The 23,006-nt window shown below is 54.2% G+C and overlaps 1 long non-coding RNA gene across 1 annotated transcript; it reads left to right on the top strand.

Annotated features, from left to right (window-relative positions):
* Nucleotides 1-11: 11 nt before the first annotated feature.
* LOC136399615 (uncharacterized) lies at nucleotides 12-20,939 on the top strand. Its single transcript, XR_010750176.1, has 4 exons — nucleotides 12-114; nucleotides 6,482-6,638; nucleotides 14,628-14,908; nucleotides 19,184-20,939. It is a non-coding gene; the product is annotated as an uncharacterized lncRNA (long non-coding RNA).
* The last annotated feature ends 2,067 nt before the right edge of the window (nucleotides 20,940-23,006 follow it).

Genomic DNA, 23,006 nt, shown 5'->3' with positions numbered 1-23,006 from the left:
CGCGCTGAGCGGGGGATTTGGAGAATCTGCGGGAGCCTTGCCGCCTAGCTGCCTCGCGGCGGACCATGGGAGGAGGGGGCTGGAGCCCGCTCGACCTGCTCACCGAGTCCAAAGGTGAGCGCAGGTAACCACTCGTGTTCTCAGTCTGCATGCAAGTTCCTATAGAAGGAGGCAGGAACTAGACCAAGTACTTGAATTATAATACTAATGGAAACCCTGTTGAATGGCGTGGCTTCCGAGTCATAAAGAGAAGACTTTCCCAGAAGCAACAGAATGCTTTTTGATTTCATAATCTCTGGAGAGAAAGGATTCCTTTTCTGAGTTTTGCTGGCTGGTTATTTCTTTCTTCCTCACGCTCCATCGTGGGTGCAGGGGGCTCGCGGGTCTTGGAATGGAAATGGGGCTCTACTTTTACTGCCGCTGCTCACCCACGTAAGAGCGGAGCAGGCACCTCGACCCCCTGAGTGTGGGGGTGGGTGGGGGGGCGTTGAGACTGGCTCCCCAGGGTGGCTGTGAAAAATCTTAGAGGGTGTGGAAAGTGCTACGATCACTAAAGTAGCGTGATAGAAGAGACTGTCTCCCCACTTGTGTTTTAAAGAGAGGCGGGGTGGGGGGGGGTGGAGAAGGGGCTTCAGTCTTTCTGTTCCCAACGTGAACTTGAGCACTACCCTCCCTCGCGCCCCACCCCCTACCCGCAGGCCCAGGAATTCGAGGGAGGGCATTTCTCATAGTGCACGCTCCTGCTGAGATTGGCAGGAGGCAGGGCCTGTGCCCTCCTGATACATCCTTGCCAGTCTCCTGCACATGGAGTGGCTGGGCTTCCTGGAATAGTGCCTGTGGAACTCTTTAGCAGATGCCAAGTCCTGTCAAGAGGGCAAAACGAGCCCCTGTAAGTTGTGTGGGCCTATTCTGTTTCTGCCTCCAGGTCTGAGAGCTCTGAGACAAACGGCCAGTCCCCGGAGGCTCTGCGCTCTGCATGAGCCACAAGTGCTGTGCAGCAGTGGCCGAGATGGGTGGGCTGAGCAGGCAAGGAAGCTACTTGACTTTCCAGGGGTGAGAGGCTGATGGGGCACAGCGGCTAGGACCCTGGGGCCCATTGGCATTGGCATCTGCTGCCATGTGGGTTACTGGCCTGTCTCCTGAGCTTCCCAAACCTGAGGACTGGCAAGGACTGGCCTGTTCTGCCCTGTCCATCAGCTTTCTCTCCAGTCTCAAGTATCCCTGGACCAAACGCTTTCTCCCCACCCTGTGCCTTTGGCACACATCACAAATCAACACTAAACTTCAACCAGGACCTTCTCATCATAGCATGCCAGCAGCACTGTCTATGGGTCGGGTAACCTGATTGCCATCCCAACCCCGAACCTGCCCTTGGAACTAGCCCCCAGGCTAGGAGGTGTAGGAAGATGAACAGATGAACAAGATGCCCCTGGTCAGCAGCTACTCAACCTCAGGTTAGAGGAGATCAGACATATCTAACAAGGCAGCAATTTTCAACCGGTGTGCTGCAAGAATTTTAAAACATGCACTACCTGACTATTTAGTCGGGACAGTGACCTCTTTTCCCTTCACATAAAAAAAAAAAATGACAACAGCCAACACAACAATAGCCATACAGTGTGAATCAATCAAAATTATACCTTTTTGTTGTATTTTTCCGAAATTAGAAGCAGGGAGGCAGTCAGACAGACTCCTGCACGGGCCTGACTGGGATCCACCTGGCATGCCCACCAGGGGGCGATGCTCTGCCCATCTGGGGCATAGTTCCATTGTGGCCGGAGCCATTCTAGTGCCTGAGGCAGAGGCCATGGAGCCATCCTCAGTGCCTGGGCCAACTTTGCTCCAGTGGAGCCTTGGCTGCAGGAGGGGAAGAGAGAAACAGAGAGGAAGGAGAGGGGGAGGGGTGAAGGAGCAGATGGGTGCTTCTCCTGTGTGCTCTGACTGGGAATCGAACCTGGGACTTCCACACGCAGGGCCAATGCTCTACCACTGAGCCAACCAGCCAGGGCCCTTATTTTTTTATTTTTTTTGGTCAGATTAGTAGAAAATATATTTTTTGGTGTGTCGCAGAATTTTAATAATTAGTTTATGTGTGCCATGAGATGCAAAAGGTTGAAAGTCGCTGCAAGAAGGAAATGGGACTCATTCACTGATTCATTCATTTATGCATGCAACAGACCCTTCCTGAGTCCTTGCTATGTGCTGGCCTCGTGTCCACATTGAGGCTGCAGAGTGAAACAAAGACACATCTTTGCTTGTGTGGAGCTGGTCTTCTGATAGAGGAAATGGGAGATGAATGAATAAAATAATATTTGAAACAGCAGGTTAGGTTACGGTAAATGCTATGAAGGGGTAGGAGGGTGAAATGTGCCAGGGAGGGGTGTTATTTTTGATGGGCAAGGGGATAAGTCATCGAGGTGAGAGCAGGGCTGGATTTCCAGGCCGCGGGGCCAGCAAATGCAGGTCCTGTGTTTGCAGCCTTTGAGATGTTTGCAAGGAAGCCCATGAGGCCAGGGAAGAGGGTGACAGGTGAAGCCAGGCCAGGTCAGGTAGGGCTCTGTGGGCCCTGGGGCCTCAGCCTAAAAACCCAAAGGGTGATGTGCAGCTGCCGTTGGAAGGTTTTGAGCTGCAACTCTTATGACCTGATGTTTTCAGATGGTCACCCTGGCTGTTGTGTAAAGAATTTACTGAGCTAGAGTGGCAGCAGGGAAACACTCTGGAGGCTGTTTCTTGGTCCAGCTAGAAACCATAGTGGACTAGGGCTGTAGTGTGGAGAGGGCAGAGGCAGGAGGCTTGGGAGGTACAGCCAGCAGTCCACGGCTGGGTGGGCGCAGGGAGATGCGGGGAAGGAAGAGGAGACGGCTGACTGCTCAGTCTGTGGCTGGCACAGATGGAAGAACCACTTACTGAGACGGGGAAGGAGCGGGCGGCGGGGTTTTCTGGAGTTCTGATCTGGCCGGTAAGTTGCCTGTTAGACCTCCCCACACGTGGAGATGGTTTGGGGTGTCAGAACCTGGACAATAGGAGAGAGGTTTCTGTGGCTAAGATGGTACCTGATGCCGTGGGACTGGGTGAGGTTGCCAAGGGGGTGGGTGGTGGAGCTGAAGGCAGGAAGCAGTCTCCTTGGAGAATGGGGAGAGGATGGATAAGGAAAAGGACCGAACAGCGCCTGACATACGGCAGTTGGTTGATCAGTACTGGTTGGGTGGACGGATGGACAGACACATGCGGGAAATGTGGCAGGGCTGCTGTGTGATGCAGAGGACCTAGCGGCCGACGGGAGACTGTAAGGAGACAGTGAGTGCTCTGGGATTTCAGGGGCTCACGGGGGTAGGGGGAGGCCGAGGCGGTTTGGGGGGAAGTAGAAGGGATTTGAGCTGAGCCTGGGAGAGAGAGCAGCCAGGATTTAGAGACAGTTGGAGAGAAGGGAACGGTACTTTGAAGGGAATGGCCTGAGCAAAATAAGGAATGTGTAAGGCCTACTTACTACTTAGCTGTCTGTTATAGGTACAGGAGGGGGGCTGGGTGGAGGGTTCTTATGAAGGGGGCGTTGGTGGGGAAGAATGGCTGCAGTCTACCCTCCTACCTCCTCGGGGAGACTAGAGGGCAGGGGGTCTAGCAGGGCAGAGAGAGAGCCAGTCCCCTGGGCCCTGCCCTCACTCCCTGGCCTCCACCCTCTCGGGTGATCCTCGTTTTTGATAGATGGAGAGTGAGGTGCAGGGAGGCAGGGCCTCACCTCCTTTGGGGGTCATGTGGGCACAGCCTCACCCTGGCTCTCCAGCTGTTCTTGCCCAGTTTGCACCTGTGCACCTGTGGCCGTTGCCAGAGGGCTTGCTCGCATCTCTGGTGTTAGCACCTGGGCAGGCAGCAACACCTGTTTGTATCACAGCACGAGGAAGAGAGTACTGACTCCAGAGCCACTACAAGTCACATCTTTTTCTTTTGGGCTGTGTGACAACAGGGCTGCTGGTGTGTGCCGTTGGGGAGGACTGGCAGGAGCCCTTTAAGTCCCAACGTCAGGGATTAGAGTCCTTGGCAAAGGAAACTATCGGTGGCCAGCTGTGGGCTGTCCCCTCCCGTTCGGGTCTGGCTGCAGATGCCGTGCAGAGGCTGCTCCAGGCCAGGGTTTAGCACCGAGTAGGGATCTTTTTTCTCCACTGAAAGTACCCCGGTTCCCCGTGGCGGCTCCCAGTGTCCATTAAGCACGTGGCTTTGAGTCAAAGGCTTGCTTCCCAGGGCCACCTCTGTCTCTCACTGCCGTTGCCGCGACTCTGGAAAGATGACTGACCTTGCTGGGTTGCGTTCCTCATCTGTAAAGCTGGGCTTTTATTAGGACCCATTTCATGAGCCTGGATATCAGCTAAATTAGATCATGAACATAAGCCGTGGAGCAGGAGTCTGTGGGCGCGGCTAGGTATCATTTGTGATAAGGAGCCTTGCTTTCCCAGATGTTTAACCATTCCACTAAATCAGGAGAAACTTCCTCTGTCTACACTGATAACATCCAGCCAGGTTCTTGGAGGTTCTAGTTTCATTGGGGTTTTTTTTGTTTGTTTGTTTTTATAAATAAATTTTTATTATAATGGGGTGACATCAATAAATCAGGGTACATATATTCAAAGAAAACATTTCCAGGTTATCTTGTCATTTAGTTCTGTTGCATACCCATCACCCAAAGAGAGATCGTCCTCCGTCACCCTCTATCCAGTTTTCTTTGTACCCCTCCCCCTCTCCCTCTCCCTCCTACCCCGCCCCCCCGTTACCACCCCACTCCTGTCTATGTCTCTTAGTCTCATTTTTATGTCCCACCAATGTATGGAATCCTGCAGTTCTTCATTGGTTTTGCATTGCAAAAATCCCTACTTCCACTTCCTAAAAAAAGCCCGATGCTTTTCTTTGTTGTAGCTGCTAGTATTGCAGACACTTCAGGGGATAAAATGCCTTGGGTGGGGATGCAAAGAGACACCCTGCTCCCCTGTTCCTGGCTGTGGGCAGGTGGTAGCTGACCCCAATGTGTGGAGTCAGTCCCCTGTCCACCCGTCTAGGCCCGGGGCCCCCCCTGGTCTCATGGTGCCAAGTGGCCCCTTCTGCACTGTCACTGGGTGCCGTTTGAAGGGCCGACGCACTCCGCCCAGCCTCCCCACCTCACCGGCCTGGTTCCCATCCATTCCCCTCCGTCCTCTAGGCAGCAGGCCACCCTTCCTCCTGGCCGATCGGCCTCATGCTGGGTGCCTCGCACCCTGTGAGAAAGTGGAGTTTCGACACTCAGTCCAGAGTGGGTGGAGGAAAGGGAAGGTCCACCCGGAGGAGAAAGAGCTGGCCTACAGTGGGGGCAGGGGTGCCCCTGTGGTGGGAGGGGCGTCAGCTGCCGTGAGCTGAATTGATTCCCAATCCTATGTTTCATGGCAGATGCCATGCAGAGGCATGAAACATATTCAGAGGTTGTCACATCATCTCACAACAAAATGAATGAAAATGGAGTTGGCAGTGGATGACAAGACTACTGTTGCTATAACCCCCCCAGTCTCTGAACCCCACTACCAGTGATGGGGTAAAGCAGTTTAAAACCCTGGACTTTGTGATGGACCCCTGATCAATACCCTGTCCTCTAGGGTCCCTGCCAGGCGAGTGCTTGGACTCAGTATTACTATACAAGCCCCAAAGCAGATCCAAGTCACTGCTTCCAGCCCCAAGAGACGGGGAAAGTTCTTGAAAATCTGCCGAGACACAGCAGCTCAGGGGCCTGGGTTGAATTTACTCGCCCTGAGTACCACCCAGCAGTCTCCCTGCCCTGGACGGCACCACCCTGCTCAGAGCAGAACTAGGGAGGGACGTGATGGGGGACAGAGAGCCTGTGAGGGTGAGAAGACAACCAGGAGGCCACCTACCAGGGAGGAGGTGGGACAGGCCTAGCTGAGCCCTCCCCTCAACCACCCCCTGGGCGGGGGCTGGGAGGGGTGACAGTTTGGCACTCCCAGGAACTGACTTAGCTCCTCAAAAGCCATTTGACCCCAGAATACTTTAAAACCTCCATTCCCTTCCAGCCACTAGTGCATCACTCATCAGCCACAGCATTCCTCACCGAATTTTGTTTAAAAGTGCAAACACTTCCCTGCCCGTCTGCCCCCCCCCCCCCCCCGGGGAACCGCACTTTCTCCCAGAGGCTTCCAGAAACGCAGCTTCACCTGTGTACACGCACCACTCATTCTGTTCACTTATGGGAACTGTCTCCATTTAAGCCGAATTACTGTACTGGAGGCCCACTCTTACGCTTGCCCCTTAAATATGCTGTCAACTTAACGTGGGTCGAAGTTATATTTGAAGCAGTACAAACATGTAAAGAACGTTGTTCGGGTGTGAGATGGTCCTCATTTTACTCCTCCTTTCCTTCGTGGCCCTGGGTAGGAATTTAAGGTCTCAACCCCGTTTTCTTACCTTGGAATAAATTATTTTTGTCCTGCCTACCTCACGACTTTGCTAGGAGGATCGCGTGAGACGGCCCATTCCTTCACATGTATTCCTCGGTCTACCTCAAGTTCAAGGCTCTGGCAACGGCGGACAACACAGAGCACCGCAGAACAGCAAACAAGACAGGCTGTGGGGGCCCCCTCTTCACAGCGCAGTGAGGACAACAGAAGGTAAGTAAGTAATGCGGAGATAACAAAACGTGGATTGAGCGTTTACTGTGTGGCGGGCGCTGTGACTTTGTTGAATCCTTGTAATGAGGCTGTGAGGAGAAGCTACTATTGTGTTCATTTTACATATGAGGAAACTGAAGCTTGGGAGGTTACATCTCTGGGCACCAGTGTGGTTAGGGCCGAACCAGGGCTTGAATGCGTGCATATGACTCAGTCGCTCTGCTATGTCCTTGATGGAGGAGGACAGCAAGGTTCCCGCTGCAGGAACTGAAGTGGTGTGAAAACACCTTCAGAACTGTTACTGTGGGGGGTGACGTCCCTCCGCCTTAGCCGTATTCCGTGGGTTAGAAGTAAGTCATAGGTCCCGCCCACACTCGGGGTTGGTGACTGCATAAGGGTGTGGGCACCATCGCTGGAGCTACTGCAGGGTCTGCCCACCACAGCTTCTAATTCTATTTGTGGACCTTTTGTCCTCACCGTGTCTTGTTATGTCAACAGTTTACAACCAGAAAAAAAAAATGTAAGGACCCCGGGATTTTTTCTGATCCCCCTGCCCTGCGGGGACCTGCCCTGCAGGGAGCGAAGACTTTCTGGCTGTTCTCCCGGGTGAATGGTCCCGGGAATTTTATGAAAGAGAATCGGAGCCACAGAAAAGCTTGAGGCAGAGTCAGCAGAGAAAGAGGGAGAGCCCGGTGGAGAATCCAGACGTTTAGTCAAAACTCTAAAAATTTTCCATTCTTTTATTTATCCCTTTCCCCATGCGTGCGTGTGTCCACGCGTCCGACGTACTGGGTGCGCTCCTGCCCCTTCGGTGTGGTGTGCCCAGCACCATGCTGTGCGCCAACAGAGACACGGTCCCGTCCCCTTGCCGTGTCCAAGGCATAGTTAACAGAGAGGAGAGGGTGGGACACCCTCTGCCAGGGACGGAGTGGGCGGCTTCACGCCCCATGGGTGGGGGAGACCACCCTGGAGTCCCCTGCAGGGACAGGCAGACAAAGGCAACAGTATGCTTGTTTAAAACAGAACAAACACAATTTACCTTTTTCTGCTGAGTCGGATGATCACGCTGAACCTTCAGGGCGGTGCTGCGTCCTGTGTGAGTGGCTGGAAGGCCCCAGCCTCAGAGCACAGGGTGCTGCCCTGTCCTCCGTGTGTTCTGTAGCATTTCCACTTTTTCTGATGTCCTCTGCCCCTCCGTGTCTCTCCTTGGTTTTGGCAATGAATCTGCTTCCAGCAAACCTCTTCCTCCCTTCTGAGTTGCTGCTCTTAAAGTACTAGGACGGGGGTGGGGGGCCACAAACTCAGACCCCTGTCAGGCAGCATTATGTGGAAGAAACGGGTGGATGGACCTCAAGAGCAGGCCTGCCCCTCCCTGATATCACAGTGAGGCAGTAGGCGTCGGCCGAAAACAGAGCATTGCTTTGGCTTCATGTTAGTCCTCCTACCACTTACTGGATTCTGAGTGTCAGGTAATGGTAAAGCGGGGGTGATGTGTTTATTCCAGGGGAGTATAGGCTAATAGAGGATGAGAATATTAACAGAACACTATATGCGGGGGTCACAGTATGGCCTCAGGAAGGGCAGGAAGTGGTTACTGCTGTTTGGGGTGCCCGGAGTCCTCATTCATACTCCTCCCCACCCCCCTGCACCCCCAAACCCTTGCTCTTCCTTTCTGCTGCGATTGATGAGTTCACTGATGTCTCCAGGACTGTATGAGTTTCTGGTGGCAGCTCTAACAAATGATCACCAACCGGGTGGCTTCAAAGAACAGAAAGTTTCTCTCTCACAGTCTGGAGGCCAGGAGTCCAAAATCCAGCAGGGCCACACTCGTTCTGGGGCAGCCTCCTTCCTGCCCTCTCCCAATGGCTGCTGGCCACTTGGTACTCCTGGGCTGATGGCTGCGTCACTCTAATCTCTGCCTCTGTCTCCACATCGCCTTCTCTGTGTCTGTGTCTCCTCTTCCGCCTTTTAAGCCTCCGTCTGCCTCAGTTTATCAGGACAGACACTTGTCATTGGATTGTAGGGTCCACCCAAATGACCTGGAGGACTTCATCTCAAAATTCTTAATCACATCTGCAAAGATGCTTTTTACAAATACTGTCACATTCACAGGTTTCAGGGATTTGATGTGACTCTGGGGGGGGGGGGGCACGATGTTTTTCACTGAAGCATAGAACAGTGTCTGGCGCATAGTGGGGCCACATGATGTTGGTGGTGCTGCTGCAGTCATATTACTCATCTTGTTATGCGTTCACTCAGTGTCTGGGTGCCCGCCACCCTCACGGCCCCCACCATGCCAGGTGCATTGACACAGAAGTGAAGTGAGGTGTGGCCTGCCCTGGAGGGGGCACCTGCAGGTGTTTCCAGATGTCTGAGGTCTGCTCTGAGCTCCCACCCAGACTACAGTGTTGTCACTCTGGGGCATGGCATGCCTGATTCCAAGCACCCGACTTACAAATAAACTTAGGAAAAGTCCAAGTCACTGTTACTGTAGAAATGCGGTGCGCCCGAGGACCATCTGAGCTGTGAGTGGGACTCCCGTGCATTCACAGTTGTTAGACCACATTCCCACCTGCAGCCTCACCTGTGCCATGGTGTTTCCCCTTGGACAGGATGCTCCTGTGGCTCAGCCAGGCCAGTAAGCCAGGGAAAAATGTGAGGGGGTGCCTGACCAGGTGTAGGCCGGCGGCGGCCCCGTTGTCCCCCTCTCCTTCCCGTCCTTCCTGGCTCCCTCATCAGACCTTCGCTCGCACCTGGTGTGCCCTGTCTCCTGTGTTAGGGGGCTCACCCTGAGTCTTGTGAGGAGGGTGATATGCTGATCCGGCAACTCTTAAGGGGGCACTGGAGCCTGCTGCGGGGTGTACTGGGCTCCCCTCGGGAAGGGAGGGCTGACCGAGGCCTGAAGGACCACGGAGGGCTGTTCGGTGGAGCTGGCGGGGAGGATCCTCCAGGCAGAGAGACTGAGGCACAGAGCAGGGAAGCTGGCATCCCCGTGGGCAGCAGGCCCTGGTCTGTGATCCCAGGGAGATCTCCCTTTGCCCTGCCACGCCCACCCATCTCCTTCAGTGAGCTGGTTTGCGGCTGGAAGTGAAAAATGAGAACTTCGTTCTTTTGGCTTGAGCCAGGCGGCACCTTTACTCTAGCTGCAAATGCAGAATCCCCTGCACTGGGGCAAGGCTCCCGCTCGGCCCACCAGTTTGTGGGTCAGGGTGTCTGGGGTTTTCTGAGGGCAGGTTTTGCTCAGTGAACCACACACAGGTCAGGCGAGGTCTGAGGATGGTGAAGGTGCAGGTGGAAAGGGTGTGGGACAGGAGCAGATGGGACAGCACTGGGGGTCCACCAGCATCCCTGCTGTATCATCTCTCCCAGCCCAGCCCGCACCTGTCCCACCATGTCTAGACCAGCGCTGGGTCCTGGTGCTTGTCCTCCGGCCCTTCCTTCTGGAGGGTAGGACGGTTCCGTTACTTCCTGCCCGTTAGTTCCCCGCCCCGCCCACTGCAGTGGACTCCCGTCTGCTTGGCTCCTGTGCCTCTTCCTCTCTTCCCTCCTGCCTCCCAGATCCCCAGTTAGCACCCCGAGGCGGCAGCCTTCTCAGTGCCAGGACCCCAGGATGGGGCTGCAGGGAGCTGCTCCCTGCCCTGTGACCCAGGGGGGCAGCACCTCTGTGGCATCAAAGTGACTTCTCTGTCCAGCCTACTAGGAATATTGTTCTCGTTTGCCTTAGTACCTCTACACAGGGTGCGGCAAAGTAGGTTTATAGGTGTGAGTATGTGAAACACAGTTAATTCTTGTATTATTTATTAATTATTGTGTTATTTCCTATAGGAACAACTGTAAACCTACATTTGCCCCACTGTGTTATATTCTTAAGCTAACGACATACACACACACTCTCTCTCTTTAAGTTATTCGTTTTGCCGATCTATCCACTTTTCCTTACCACAGTTTACAATGTGCACTGTATCGTGAAAACATGATGTTTTTACAGCCCAACGTTGCATTGCTAGTGTTGCCATTGATGTTAGTGGGAAGTGATGAGGATGTTAGAATCTGTGAGATGTCCCAGCTGCTATCTGGGTCAGCTCCTGTCCATGCAGCTCCAGCCTTGTCCCTGGGTGTCTGGGTTCCTCTGGCAGGACGGCGGAACCTGGGGAGGTGGGAGGTCGTGGGGACACCCCCTTGTATGCTGCGTGTTATTTGCCAGGCTGTGGGGAGCAGAGCCAGCGGAGGGGTGCACGTAGCTCTCACGGTGGAGGGAGGTAAGAGCATGCAGCAGCAGGGACAAGGCTGGGTCTCAGGCCTGGAAAACCAGAGGGAGGGCTCTGAGGCTCGGGGATCAGGGCGCGGTGGTGGCTGGCGTGGCAGTTCCCGGTGGCAAGAAGGCTCGAAGCTTAAAGGTGCTGTGGGTGGGGAGCGTTTTAGCACCCACGACTTTCTTCCTCATCATGAACCTCAGGGGCTAGTGGTGGATCTAGAGCCTCATTGTGGTCTGAGGGGACCCTGCATGGTAATGGCCACCTGGTTGAGGTGTTGGCAGGAGACTGGGGTTGTTGGGTCCACAGCTGCCTTGCTGTGTGGGTGCCTGGCCTGGCGCAGGAACTGTTTTCTCATTTCCTGAGACGAGCTGGAGAGAGGATGCTCTGCTCTCTGCCTCCGTCTTTGCAGAGAGTCTCACCTGGAGCCACCATCTGGGGGCTGGGGACCCTGATCAGCAGCCAGTGGGAGACTGTGGTGGACAGTGTTCTGAGCAGGTGAGCACGTTCCCAGGAAAGTGGGTGTGGATATAACATGTTCTGCCCTTTTTTTTTTAAATGAAATTAGTAATTATGAAATTAGTAATAATACTCATAAAACAGCAAACGATCCAGAGGTAAATAAAGTTAATGGTTAAGCTCCTTTCTGGCCTGCCTTTCCCCACAACTCCCCACTCCCCACGGGCAGCCACTGTCAGCCCTGGGAGTGTGTCCACCCAGCTCTCAGTGGTTTCTGGTGACTCTTTGCTGAGCGGTGTGGCAGACCAGAAAACGCTCCAGGACCCTAAGGGGCTCCTTATCATTCCAGAGCCTCGAGCTCTTCGAATCGTCACTCGCTCCCACCCTCATACCGTTTGTCTCTGGAGGTGGGGGTGAAGTCCGGCTGGACTCGGCTAGGGGCACTCAGTCAGCTCTCTGCTTCCCTGCCTTCACCTGACGTGAGGGCAGACACCCCATGCCATCCCCCCGCCCCCCACGCACTCGGACGTGACACCTCTGTGTGTTCCACAGGCCTGGCAGGTCAGGAACGCAGAAAGCCAGCTTTAATGGATGAGGATTTGTTTATTCAGGCAAGACAAACTAGGTGAAAGGCTACTGCCACCCACAAAGTACCTGGCGCAGGTGAGGTGCCTGCTTGGAGGATGAGAACTGTCACCGTCCTCTCCCTGTTGCTGACGGCAGGGGGTAAGTTCTGAGGACTGGACCCCTCGGCCAGGGGGCCAAGTGGAGGCCTGGAGCAGCCAGACGGCTCGCCCAAGCCGGGGACCTGTCCCCAGAGGCCCCTCCAAGGATACTGACCTCGTTCTCACCTGGCTGCACCACAGGCAGCTCGTGTCCCCGCCAGGGGCCCTTTGGGCTGAGGGACGTGTTTAGTGACTAAAGGTGACTATTTTCCCAGGAAAATACTTAATTTTGTTGCCTTATAGCCATTTCTTGTTGGCAGTGATGTTGGCATTTGGGGCGGGACAGTTGTCTGTGGTGGGGGGGCTGTCTGGTGCTCTGTGAGATGTTTAGCAACATCCTTGGCTTCTACCCACTAGAACAGGGGTCCCCAAACTTTTTACACAGGGGGCCAGTTCACTGTCCCTCAGACCATGGGAGGGCTGGACTATAAAAAAAACTATGAACAAATCCCTATGCACACTGCACATATCTTATTTTAAATTAAAAAAACAAAACGGGAACAAATACAATATTTAAAATAAAGAACAAGTTAATTTAAATCAACAAACTGACCAGTATTTCGATGGGAACTATGGGCCTGCTTTTGGCTTATGAGATGGTCAATGTGCGCCTCTCACTGACCAGCAATGGAAGAGGGGCCCCTTCCGGAAGTGTGGCAGGGGGCCGGATAAATGGCCTCCGGGGGCCGCATGCGGCCCGCGGGCCGTAGTTTGGGGACCCCTGCACTAGAAGCACCCCTCCCTCATTGTGACAACCAGATATGTCTTCAGTCATTGCCAAATGGGGGTCAAACCACCCCCTGCCCACTGAGAACCCGTTTTCAGGACTCGATCAGAAGGGGGCTTTCTGGGAGCTCTGCTTCTGCACCGTCATGAGCCACGTCTCACTAGGGTGGTTTCCTTTGTTCTTTCTCCAGAAGGCTGAGCTCATGGGCTCATTTGTTTGTTTGACTCACCCGGTTCTAACCACAAGCAGCCTTCCCACTTTGGGGGATCCCAAATGACTTATCATGGGACTTTGTACGTAAATCTAAAAGATTATCATCTACTAAATTGAAGGCAAGAACCTTCAACTTCTTTTTTAGCTCCTCCTGGTAGATACTTCCCTAAAGTGTTTTGAGAGCAAGGAGGGTTCCCGCTGACTCTTTTTACCGTGGGTACCTCTGCAGTTCAGTGTTCTGCAATCGCCAAGCAGTGCTCTCCCGTGGCTTTTGGTTTTCGCTCAGTGACGAGCTGGTGACCTAAGGGCCAGGGCGGTTTGACGCTGGCTAGCGCTCAGGGGACTTTCTTAGGGCTTCTGACCCAACCCTGGGGTCAGAGAGTGAAGGACTGGCTGTTCTAGAGCCAGGAGGGGGAGTCAGGTTGCAGGATGCACCCACCTGGGGTTCCCCCCCCCCCCCACTGCTATGCATTGAGCTCCTTGAGCAAAGAAGCAGCCTGTTGCTGGCCCCTCTGGGGTCACAGAGAGAGCCGCTGGCCTTGAGATGGGGCTTCACAAAGTGCAGTGGGCTGTGAGGATGGATGGACACAACCCTGAGTTCAGAGGCCATGCCAGGGCGAGGCAGCCTTCTCCCTTCTGCCTAGGTGAGCGGGGCTGTCACCCAGAGGACGGAGGTGGGGTTGTCTGAATTTCACCACTGGGCCTCTCTTGGCTCCTTTCTCTGCTTCACTGTCTCTTTGGGGAAATGGGTTCTGGTTTCCTAAGCAGGGGAGTAGATCTTACCATCGACCTCGCACTTGACAATCCTGGTTATCAGGAGATCTCAGGTGCCTGCGGATCCTCCGCAGTGGCTCCCGGTGGCTCGGTCTGATTGGCTGCCTCTGAAAAGCGTACGATTGAACTTGAGCAATGGTTGGGATGGCCGGTCCCTCTCGCCTGCACCCTCCCTACCAGGCAGGTCTGTGTCCTTGCCCTCAGACAGCTGTGAGCTCCCGGGCCCACAAACCACTGTGCAGGACGGGCATCGGGGGCTGGAGAGGGAGAGGGAAGGGGAGCTAGAGCTGGCTGCCAAGGCCGCTCAGTCTTGGACGGCAGGAAAATGGGCAGTGGCCCTGCTGGCCCTGGTGCCACCAGCCCTGCCGGCCGTGCTCCTCGGCACCCTGGTTAATACCTCACGCCAGGATCTCGTCCCACACACCAGACGGCACCCAGGTGTGCAGGGCTGAGGACAAGATGGGTGGGCGGGCCTGTGTGTGCTCAGCAGAGTTCCGGGGGCGCCTGGACTTCCCTTTGCTCCCGGGCTGTTCTCCCTGCCTTCACCTGCGCTGGGGCCTGGCGGAGCTCTGAGGCTTCCGGATTCCAGAGTCCACAGTAGCCCGTCTATTGACTGCCAGAGCAAAGCTGCCTTCCCAAAATAGCCACCCAGAGGGAAAGGGCAGCCCTGGAATTTGGCCCCGACGGTCACCCCGACAGCCTGGCCTAGGCTTCCTGGTCCCAGCCAGCCCCACCTGACCGTCACCGTCACCGAGGGACTGCTGGTGGGTGTGGGGCCGGAGTTTTCCTCTCTTCCCCACCCTCTTCCTCTTCCCTTTTTGTTCTTTCTCTTCACCAGCTTTACGTTTGGAACCCAGATGACTCAGGAGAGATGTTCCAGCCCCTGATTGGCTTGCGGGCAGGTCACAGGGTGGGGAGCAGAGAGGTGTTGGCACCTTTCTGCAGGTGAATGCACACCTACGGAGGGGCCCTGGCGCTGGCAGCGAGCCCTGCCCCTGGCAGCCATGCCAGTCCCGGAGGCGGCAGCAAGCCCAACGAGTCGGACAGGTGGAGCCAGCCCCGCGCCGTGGGGCCACAGCTGAAGGTCCGATCCCTGTCCTCCCGCAGCCCACAGAACAGGTAACCGGCCTTTTCATTTTTTTCTGCTGGTTTAGTTTGCTGTCAACGTGAGGGAAAGGCCTTTGGAATGAGCAGGGGAGTGTGAATTTGTTTGGAGAGGATTTATGGGGTGTTTGCATAGGAAATTTGGCCTTGGTTTTAGGGAAAAAAAAATAATAATAATTGTTCGGTCCTTGGTTTTGAAAAGCAAGTAGGCCTGACCTGTGGTGGCGCAGTGGATAAAGCGTCGACCTGGAAATGCTGAGGTCACCGGTTCAAAACCTTGGGCTTGCCTGGTCTAGGCACATATGGGAGTTGATGCTTCCAGCTCCTCCCCCTTCTCTCTCTCTGTCTCTCCTCTCTCTCTCTGTCTCTCTCTCTCTCTGTCTCTCCCTCTCCTCTCGAAAATGAATAAATAAATTTAAAAAAAACAAGTATTTTACAGAACCTATATATATATATATATATATATATATATATATATATATATATATATATATATTTTTTTTTTTTTTTTTTTTTTTTTTTTTTAAGGGCCAGTTGGGAAGGCAAGGGTCCAGAAAAGATGAGATTATTTGTAACCACTGACAGCCCTGAGGAAGGCTTTGCCACAGTTGGGGAGCTGTTTGCACTTTCAGTGTGAGAAGGGGTTGGGTGGGGGCTAGGCTTTATGGGGGGGGGGGGAGCGGCATTCTCAGTCCCAGCTCAGAGAAAAACTGGACGGCTGGGCTTCTTCCAAAACTAAAATTGACATTCCAGCCCCTTGGGCTGGATTTTTATTGTGAGATTGTTTGAGGCTCTGGAATCACCTCTCCTGGTAAAAAAGACTCCACTTGTGAAGGCCAGGTGATAGCGTTCTCACACCAACGATTCAGCCAGGGAGTGTTCCCTTCACCAGCTTCTGAGGGGTTTCTGGCCCAAGGACAGGAAGGGGGGACGCACAGGTCTGAAGAAAAGACCCAGTCCCCCTCCCCACCTGAAACAAGGACTGGTTTTGGCCTCGCTGACATTGTGGGAAATGTCTTTACCGCTTTCCTCCCCGCAGCCTGGGTGGGCTCCTCTCTGCTACCATTGTGGATAGTCGTCCCGATGCCTCCTGGGAAGGGACCTCCCTAGGAAGTGAAACGTGGCCGGCAGGTGCCCCTCTGCCTGGAATCCCCCCTGCACGCTGCACTTGCAGGGGGGACAGGAGACCTGCAACCTTTTGTAACAGAAACGTGTTTTTATTAAGTAGTTTTCTTTTTTCTTTTTCTCTAATTCCAAGGTTATTTGTGATGCCCAAATTGCTTAGATGATGGTCAGGGCTCCTTCCTCTGAGTAGAAGAAAACTCCACTCAGAATGACTTAAATAATCAGAACATGAAATAACTGTATAAAGCGTCAAGCCCAGCAGTCAGGCAGCTGCCTGGCGGGTTACATCCAGCAGCTCAGCGATGTCAAGGTCGGGTTCTCGCCATGTTCCTGCTCTGCTCCATCTGCTCCCCTCCCTCCCAGCTCTACCTGGACTCTGTCCTTACGCATGCGCATGCGGAAACCTTCCCCCACCGCCCCTGCTGACTTTCCCACACTTGTCATTGGCTAGAATCATGCCCCACGCCCAGCCCCAGCCAATGGATGGCAAGGGACGGGGTTATTGTTAGTGGAATTCGCTGGGCACTTGACTAGGGAGACTCGTGAGTGCTTTACCCGAACCAAATCAGGGCCTTTGAGGAGGAGAAGGGGCATAGATTTGGAGCAGGCAGCCAAGAGCATCTGCTACTTCAGAAAAATGTAAACTTTCTCCGATGTCTAGCTGGTTTGGGGTAATCCAATAGCTCTTGTTCCTAAAATACATGTATGTTATACTCAATTCTTAACACCAAGGCAGTTTTAGATAATTGTGGTGTTTACCCTTAGCCTTCCATCCTCCAAGAAGGTATTCTTCCTTAAGCATTTCAGCTGGTGGTTTTCAAGTGTGTGGGCTTCACTCCCTCTTGATGAATCCACTGCCTCCCAGACTTGGCTGGCTACTCAGGGCTCCATCCCTAAGAACTGGAATAGGAAAAAATAAGAGTTCTAAACATTAAGAGACTTTAGATGAACAAAACAAGTCTTCTGATTCTGCAAACGGCACCCCTCCCCCCATCCATAGCCAGCAAGCATGCCTGCCACTTGCCCAGGGACCCTGCGGGCCCAGCAGAGGAACAGGTATGCACCAACCTCCCCTACTGGCAGCGTGCTGGAGTTGTGTTTCTGATCTCTAGCATGGCCACAAGTAGCTCCTGAAACTTGGGGGAACGAAGGTGCTGGCTGCCCCGCTGGGGACACTGGTTCCAGGAGACACAGACCTGATGTCATTTTTGAGACTGAAAACATCCAAGTCGGTCTTTTTTTGTGGTCCCAACTCTAATACCTCCATTCTTTTTTTTTTTTTTAATTTAGTGAGAGAAGGGGAGGTGGAGACAGACTCCCACATGCACCCCGACCAGGGTCCACCAGGCAAGCCCACTAGGGAGCAATGCTCTGCCCATCTGGGGCATTGCTCCATTGCTCAGCAACTGAGCTCTTCTTAGTGTCTGAGACGGAGGCCATGGAGCCATCCTCAGTGCCTGGGGCCAACTCGCTCCATCAAGCCATGGCTGCAGGAGGGGAAGAGAGAGAGAGAGAGAGAGATAAGCGAGAAGGGGAGGGGTGGAGAAGCAGATGAGCACTTCTGTGTTCCCTGACAGGCAATTGAACCCGGAACATCCACGGGCTGGGCTGACGCTCTACCACTGAGCCAAACGGCCAGGGCCAAGACTTCCACTCTTTTTTTTTTCTTGTGATAGTGACAAAGAGACAGAGAGAGGGACAGATAGGGAGAGACAGGCAGGAAGGGAAAGAGATGAGAAACATCAATTCTTCGTTACATCTCCTTCGTTGTTCATTGATTGCTTTCTCATACGTGCCTTGACCTGGGGGGCAGGGGCTATAGCAGAGCAAGTGACCCCTTGCTCAAGCCAGTGACCATAGGGTCATGTCTATGACCCCACACTCAAGCCAGTGACCCCGAGCTCAAGTTGGTAAGCCTGTGCTCAAGCTGGATGAGCCCACAGTCAAGCCAGCGACCTCGGGGTTTTAAACCTGGCTCCTTTGCATCCCAGTCTGACTCTCTATCCACTGCACCACTGCCTGGTCAGGCAAGACCTCCACTCTTAAGGCAAGTTTCTCTCCTCCACCTCAGCTCCAACCTGTCAATCTGATTGAGTTTCTGAAGCTCCTTTGAGCCACCATCACCTTCCTGCCACCAGGTCAGGTTTCCTGGGTGAGATCAGCGTGAGGGCAGAAAATCCTTGTCCAGCTTTCGATTTCATTATGGAATGCAAGAGGACACTTCCAGCTGGTATACTGCATCCAGGGGTTCCTGTCAGAGCCTGGCGGGGGTGTGGCGTGCATGGTGCAAGATTGTGTCTCATTCTCAAGACCCAGCTTTTTCCACCAGGGTGGGCACTGGAGAAACGCTTGTTCTCATGGCTCAGGATGGCTCACAGTTCTGACTTGGCATACCCATGAGTTCCTCTTGCCCACCTCTCTTTCTCTGTGGGTCCCACAAGGCCCAGGGCATCCACCATCCCCCCTGCCGAGTGAACACCCAGCATGCTGTCTGCACCCCGTAGCAGGTGATGCTGGGTGAAAGGTACGTGCATTTTTTCTGAAGAACGTGCTGTAGGATTAGGGGGCTTCCTGAGTTTACCTGCACATCTTTTGGATGGAGAAGGCTCCTGTTCCCTCAGGGGTCATAACATCCAAGGGCCTCGTTACCAGAACCCACTTTTTGTTTAGTGCTTAAACCTTAACCCTTTGAGTAGTGAGTTTTTTGTTAACCCTTTGAGTGGGGACGTATATGAACGTTTGTACTACTCAAAGCGTTAAGAACAAGGAACTTAAAACTCTCCCAGTAAAGATGACTTCTGGTTTTTTCACATTCCTCCTGGTTCCCTGGGCCAGCAGCACTGACCCTGCAGCAAGACATGTCGGGCCTGGGGCTCGAGGGCCCCTGGGAGGAGTGGAGAGAAGGCAAAGTCAGGCTCGCCGCTGAGCTCTGGCCCTTTAATCACCTTGTGTCACTGCAGCCGGAGCTCACCTGGTAGTGCGACCAGAAGCCTTTCTGTCAAAAGGAACTAAATGTCTTCACTCAGACCTCAGGCTGTGACGTTCCAGGAAAGTCTGACTTGGCGTATATCATGGGACACAGTCGCATTTCATGCATTGACTGATAATTTTCCCTTTCCTGAAGTCCTGGCCTCCTCCCTCTGACTGTGAAGATTGTCCCTGGAGTCCTGGCCTCCTCCCTCTGACTGTGAAGATTGTCCCCGGAGTCCTGGCCTCCTCCCTCTGACTGTGAAGATTGTCCCCGGAGTCCTGGCCTCCTCCCTCTGACTGTGAAGATTGTCCCTGGAGTCCTGGCCTCCTCCCTCTGACTGTGAAGATTGTCCCCGGAGTCCTGGCCTCCTCCCTCTGACTGTGAAGATTGTCCCCGGAGTCCTGGCCTCCTCCCTCTGACTGTGAAGATTGTCCCCGGAGTCCTGGCCTCCTCCCTCTGACTGTGAAGATTATCCTGGAGTCCTGCCTCCTCCCTCTGACTGTGAAGATTGTCCCTGAAGTCTAGTCTTGCAATCTCGGATTAGGAAAATTGTCCCCAAAGTCCTGGCTTCCTGTGTCTGACTAGAAAGATTGTCCTCTCAGTTCCAGGGCCCTGGCTGATCAGCCCTGGTGTCTCGATATGCAGTCACCATCACCCAGGTCACTGTCTAGATTCAGAAAATGCGGTTCTGTTTGGAAATTGGGGGCGAGGGCTGCTTAGCAATAGAAGAGGCATCTGGTCTTGCTTCTCTGAGCCGGAGGGTGGGCTGGCAAGGCCCTTGCCCTCACCTTTCCCATACTCTGTTACTGCTTGCTTGAGACCTCAGCTGAGTGCCAAACGTGCTCCATCCCTGAGGAGCACAGAGGCGCCTTCCCTGCTTGCTGCAGCAGTACCACCTGCAGGGTCTGCAGCCCGAGCACGCTCACAGAGGCCACACAGCCATTGTCACTTTAATCCTGTGTCCCGACCTTTACCTTGGGAAGTCCACCTGTGTTCTCAGTGTTCAGGGGTCCTCTACCTGGTCCAGCCCAGGCTGGAAGTTGGACTCTTGATTGTGCCTGTGCTCACTTGAGGACGGTCACTGCAGAAAGTGCCTGTGGCCCCGTCACAGACCTGCCGGGTCAGAAGGCCCGGAGGGGGGCCAGAGCCTGCGTTTTCCGAGCTCCGGTCCTGGGCTCAGCACGGTGCGGCCGAGAACAGGCATTCTGACCCAGTACGGGTGCTCTGCTGGTACTTACCTCAGGGATAATAGCAGACGCACTGGGCATTCTTTCCCACACTAACAGATGGTCACTTAAGTCCAGCCTGGCTTTGCCTTATAGGCAGAGCATTACAGGTCCACTTTTGGGGACAGAGGACTAAAGTAACAGCAAACTCCTATCAGCTCCCACCGGACACTTCATAGCCCAAAAGGACAAGCCTGTGTCCCACATCCCGCTGAGTGTGGGGAGCTTTCTCCCCTTGGGCAGAGAGCTCGTAGGGGCTTGAGCTACATTCATCTGTATCACCTTGCCTGGAAGTCAGGTTTCTGAGACCCCCTTTGCAGAGACAGAGATCACATTGACCCTCCAGAAAACGACCCTGCCTGTCCCCACACCCACACAGAACAGGGACTGACCCATCAGCCGTGTGCATCTAAAGCCATCACTAGATCTTCAAGCGGTCTCTGGCGTGGTCCATTTGAGGTTAGGTTGGCCAGACTGTCGTACCCAGCAATTCCACCAAACACGGCTCTAGATGCTGCTGTGCAGGTGTTTTGTAGATGTGGTCACCGTCAGCACTCAGTGGACTTTAAAGGTGCTCCTCAATCACCTGGGTGGGCCTTGTCTGATCAGTTGACAGCCTGAAGAGCGGAGCTGGGGTCTCCCTGGGGAGGAAGAAATTCCGCCTGAGAGTTTCCGCCTCCTAGATGCCCTCCAGGTTTCAGCCTGGCCTGCCAGCCCCCAGTCACATAAGCCATTTCTTTCAAATAAATCTCTTAGCATCTATCTCTCAGCTCTGTTTCTGCAGCAGTGTCCTCCGACCGATCCACACTCTGAATAGTGCCCGGCACAGGGAAGAAATCAGGGCCGCTTCATCGTATCACCGACCTTTCAGAGAGACATATGGACGTTTAAACCACATCATTTTCTCACTTTTTCTTTTCCAGGGAAACGCTGGTTTCTTTTTTTCTCATTGTCGGCCAGCAGTGGCCCCGCCCTGTTGGGATCTGTGGCCAGTCTCGGCTTCTTCCTCCGTCCTCTCTCTTCTCTCCCCTCCCCAGATGTCCTTCCTACCCACAGGTCCCGGGGCGAGGCAAGACAGGCCTTCCCCCTGAGTCACCGCCAGGGCCAGCTGTGGGTGTTTCTTTGGCAGTGTCTTAGCTGGTTGTTGTGAGTAATAGTGAAGGAAGCAATCAGCAAGTATACTGCCCTAGAAATGCTGCACGTTGTTGGGCTCGAGAGGGAGGGACCAGCCGCGAGATGCCCGAGCCAGCGCGAGACTGCGGGACGTCGGAAGCTGGGCTCCACCATGTTGGTCGGTGAGATGCGCTGGGAGGACTGAGCTCTGGGAGCCCCGGAGTGACCTGCTCGTGGTAGTCGAAAGGAAAAGGCAGCATGCTGTGCATGGGTGGCTTCTGGCTGGGGGAGGTTGCACACGGGGATAATAATGGCCAGTGTTTATGGAGCTGTGATGGCGGAGGGAGCCCCGTTCTATGCATTCTAAATGCATTGCCTCCGGAGCGTGAATCTATTATTCCACCTAGCACAGAAGAAAGAGTAAATGAGCAAAAGTAAGTAAGGACGCAGCTGAAAGAAAGGGAAGGCCAGGATTTGAACCCAAGCATCCTGGCTTAAAAATCTGTACTTGAACCACCAGCTCATGTCCTTAAAGAGGGGCTGAGTGTAGTGTCGCAACCCTGTGGACCTGCTTTGCGGTGACTTGAATGTGAACACATGTCCATTCTCTGTCCCCACGAGACTAATTTCTGACATAGCCATTGGCCTCGGAGAAGGTGCCCGTGTGGGCATGGGGGGAGGGTCTTTCTTTCCTGCGGAAGCCAGGCCCAGGGTGGTGATGGGAATGATGGGTGTCGTGTCCGCCTCCATTGGCTGATGGGAATGGTTCCTCCCGGGGAGCCTGGCTGAGGAGTGTTCAGTTCTCTGGGTCCCACCAGATGCTAGCTTCCGGTCCAGTGAACTGTGAGGCCAGCTGGATTGCCATGGCAGTGGGAACTGGACCCAAGTCACCAGAGGATGGAGAGTGAAGTCGCAGTGGTGGCTTCTCCAGGTCTTGGACCATGGGGCACACCCATGGATGGCCTCTAGTGAGTCTGGGATAGCCCGTTAGCAGGCCCTGCATTCAACAGCTCACTGAACCCACCGTGGCCCTGGCCTTTCTCCCGCTGGTGTCTGTGCTCTGTGTCCCTGAGCCCTGAGGGCTCCAGCTCTCGGTCCCACTGATTTTCCTGTGGTGCCCCAGTCTAATGCTTAAGAGAAATCCACGCAAGTCTGCGAGGTGAGACTGAATGTCACTGGCTTCCTCCTCCGATCCCATTAACTAAACCAAACCTCCAGGGTCCTTGAAGTGATGGGCCCGCCGGTGTTTTTGACTCCGGCCAAGGACAGGAGCTGGTGTGACGCCCCCCACTCCCAGCCTCCTCATGCCCTCTGCTGCTCCCCTTCCAACCAGTGCCCAGGGGCCTCCCCACCCCTGCCCACCTGCTCTGGACCCCATCTTTTGCTCTGTCTTGCCTATCTCCATGCCTTCTAGTGTTGGATGGGAGAGGAGCCGTTTCTTTTCTGACCACTTTATGAAAGTTGGAAGGCCCCTGAGAGAGGCCTGGGTTTCCTGGGTTTCAGACTTTAACCTTAGCCCTGACTCACTCAGCTGATAGGCTGTCCTCCGGGCCAAGCCAGTCTGCTTCTCCAAGCTAGAGAGCAAAGTGGGCTGCCCGGCACCCTCTTGAACAAATTGGGTTCCTGTAGGAATTGTTCGATTTCTCCTCAGAGCTCAGAGGGCCTACCTCAGAGAGGG

This window comes from Saccopteryx leptura, chromosome 3 (assembly GCF_036850995.1).
Source record: "Saccopteryx leptura isolate mSacLep1 chromosome 3, mSacLep1_pri_phased_curated, whole genome shotgun sequence".
Lineage (NCBI taxonomy): Eukaryota > Metazoa > Chordata > Mammalia > Chiroptera > Emballonuridae > Saccopteryx > Saccopteryx leptura.
Note: the sequence above shows the minus strand (reverse complement) of the source record. Positions and strands in the feature narration are given on the sequence as shown.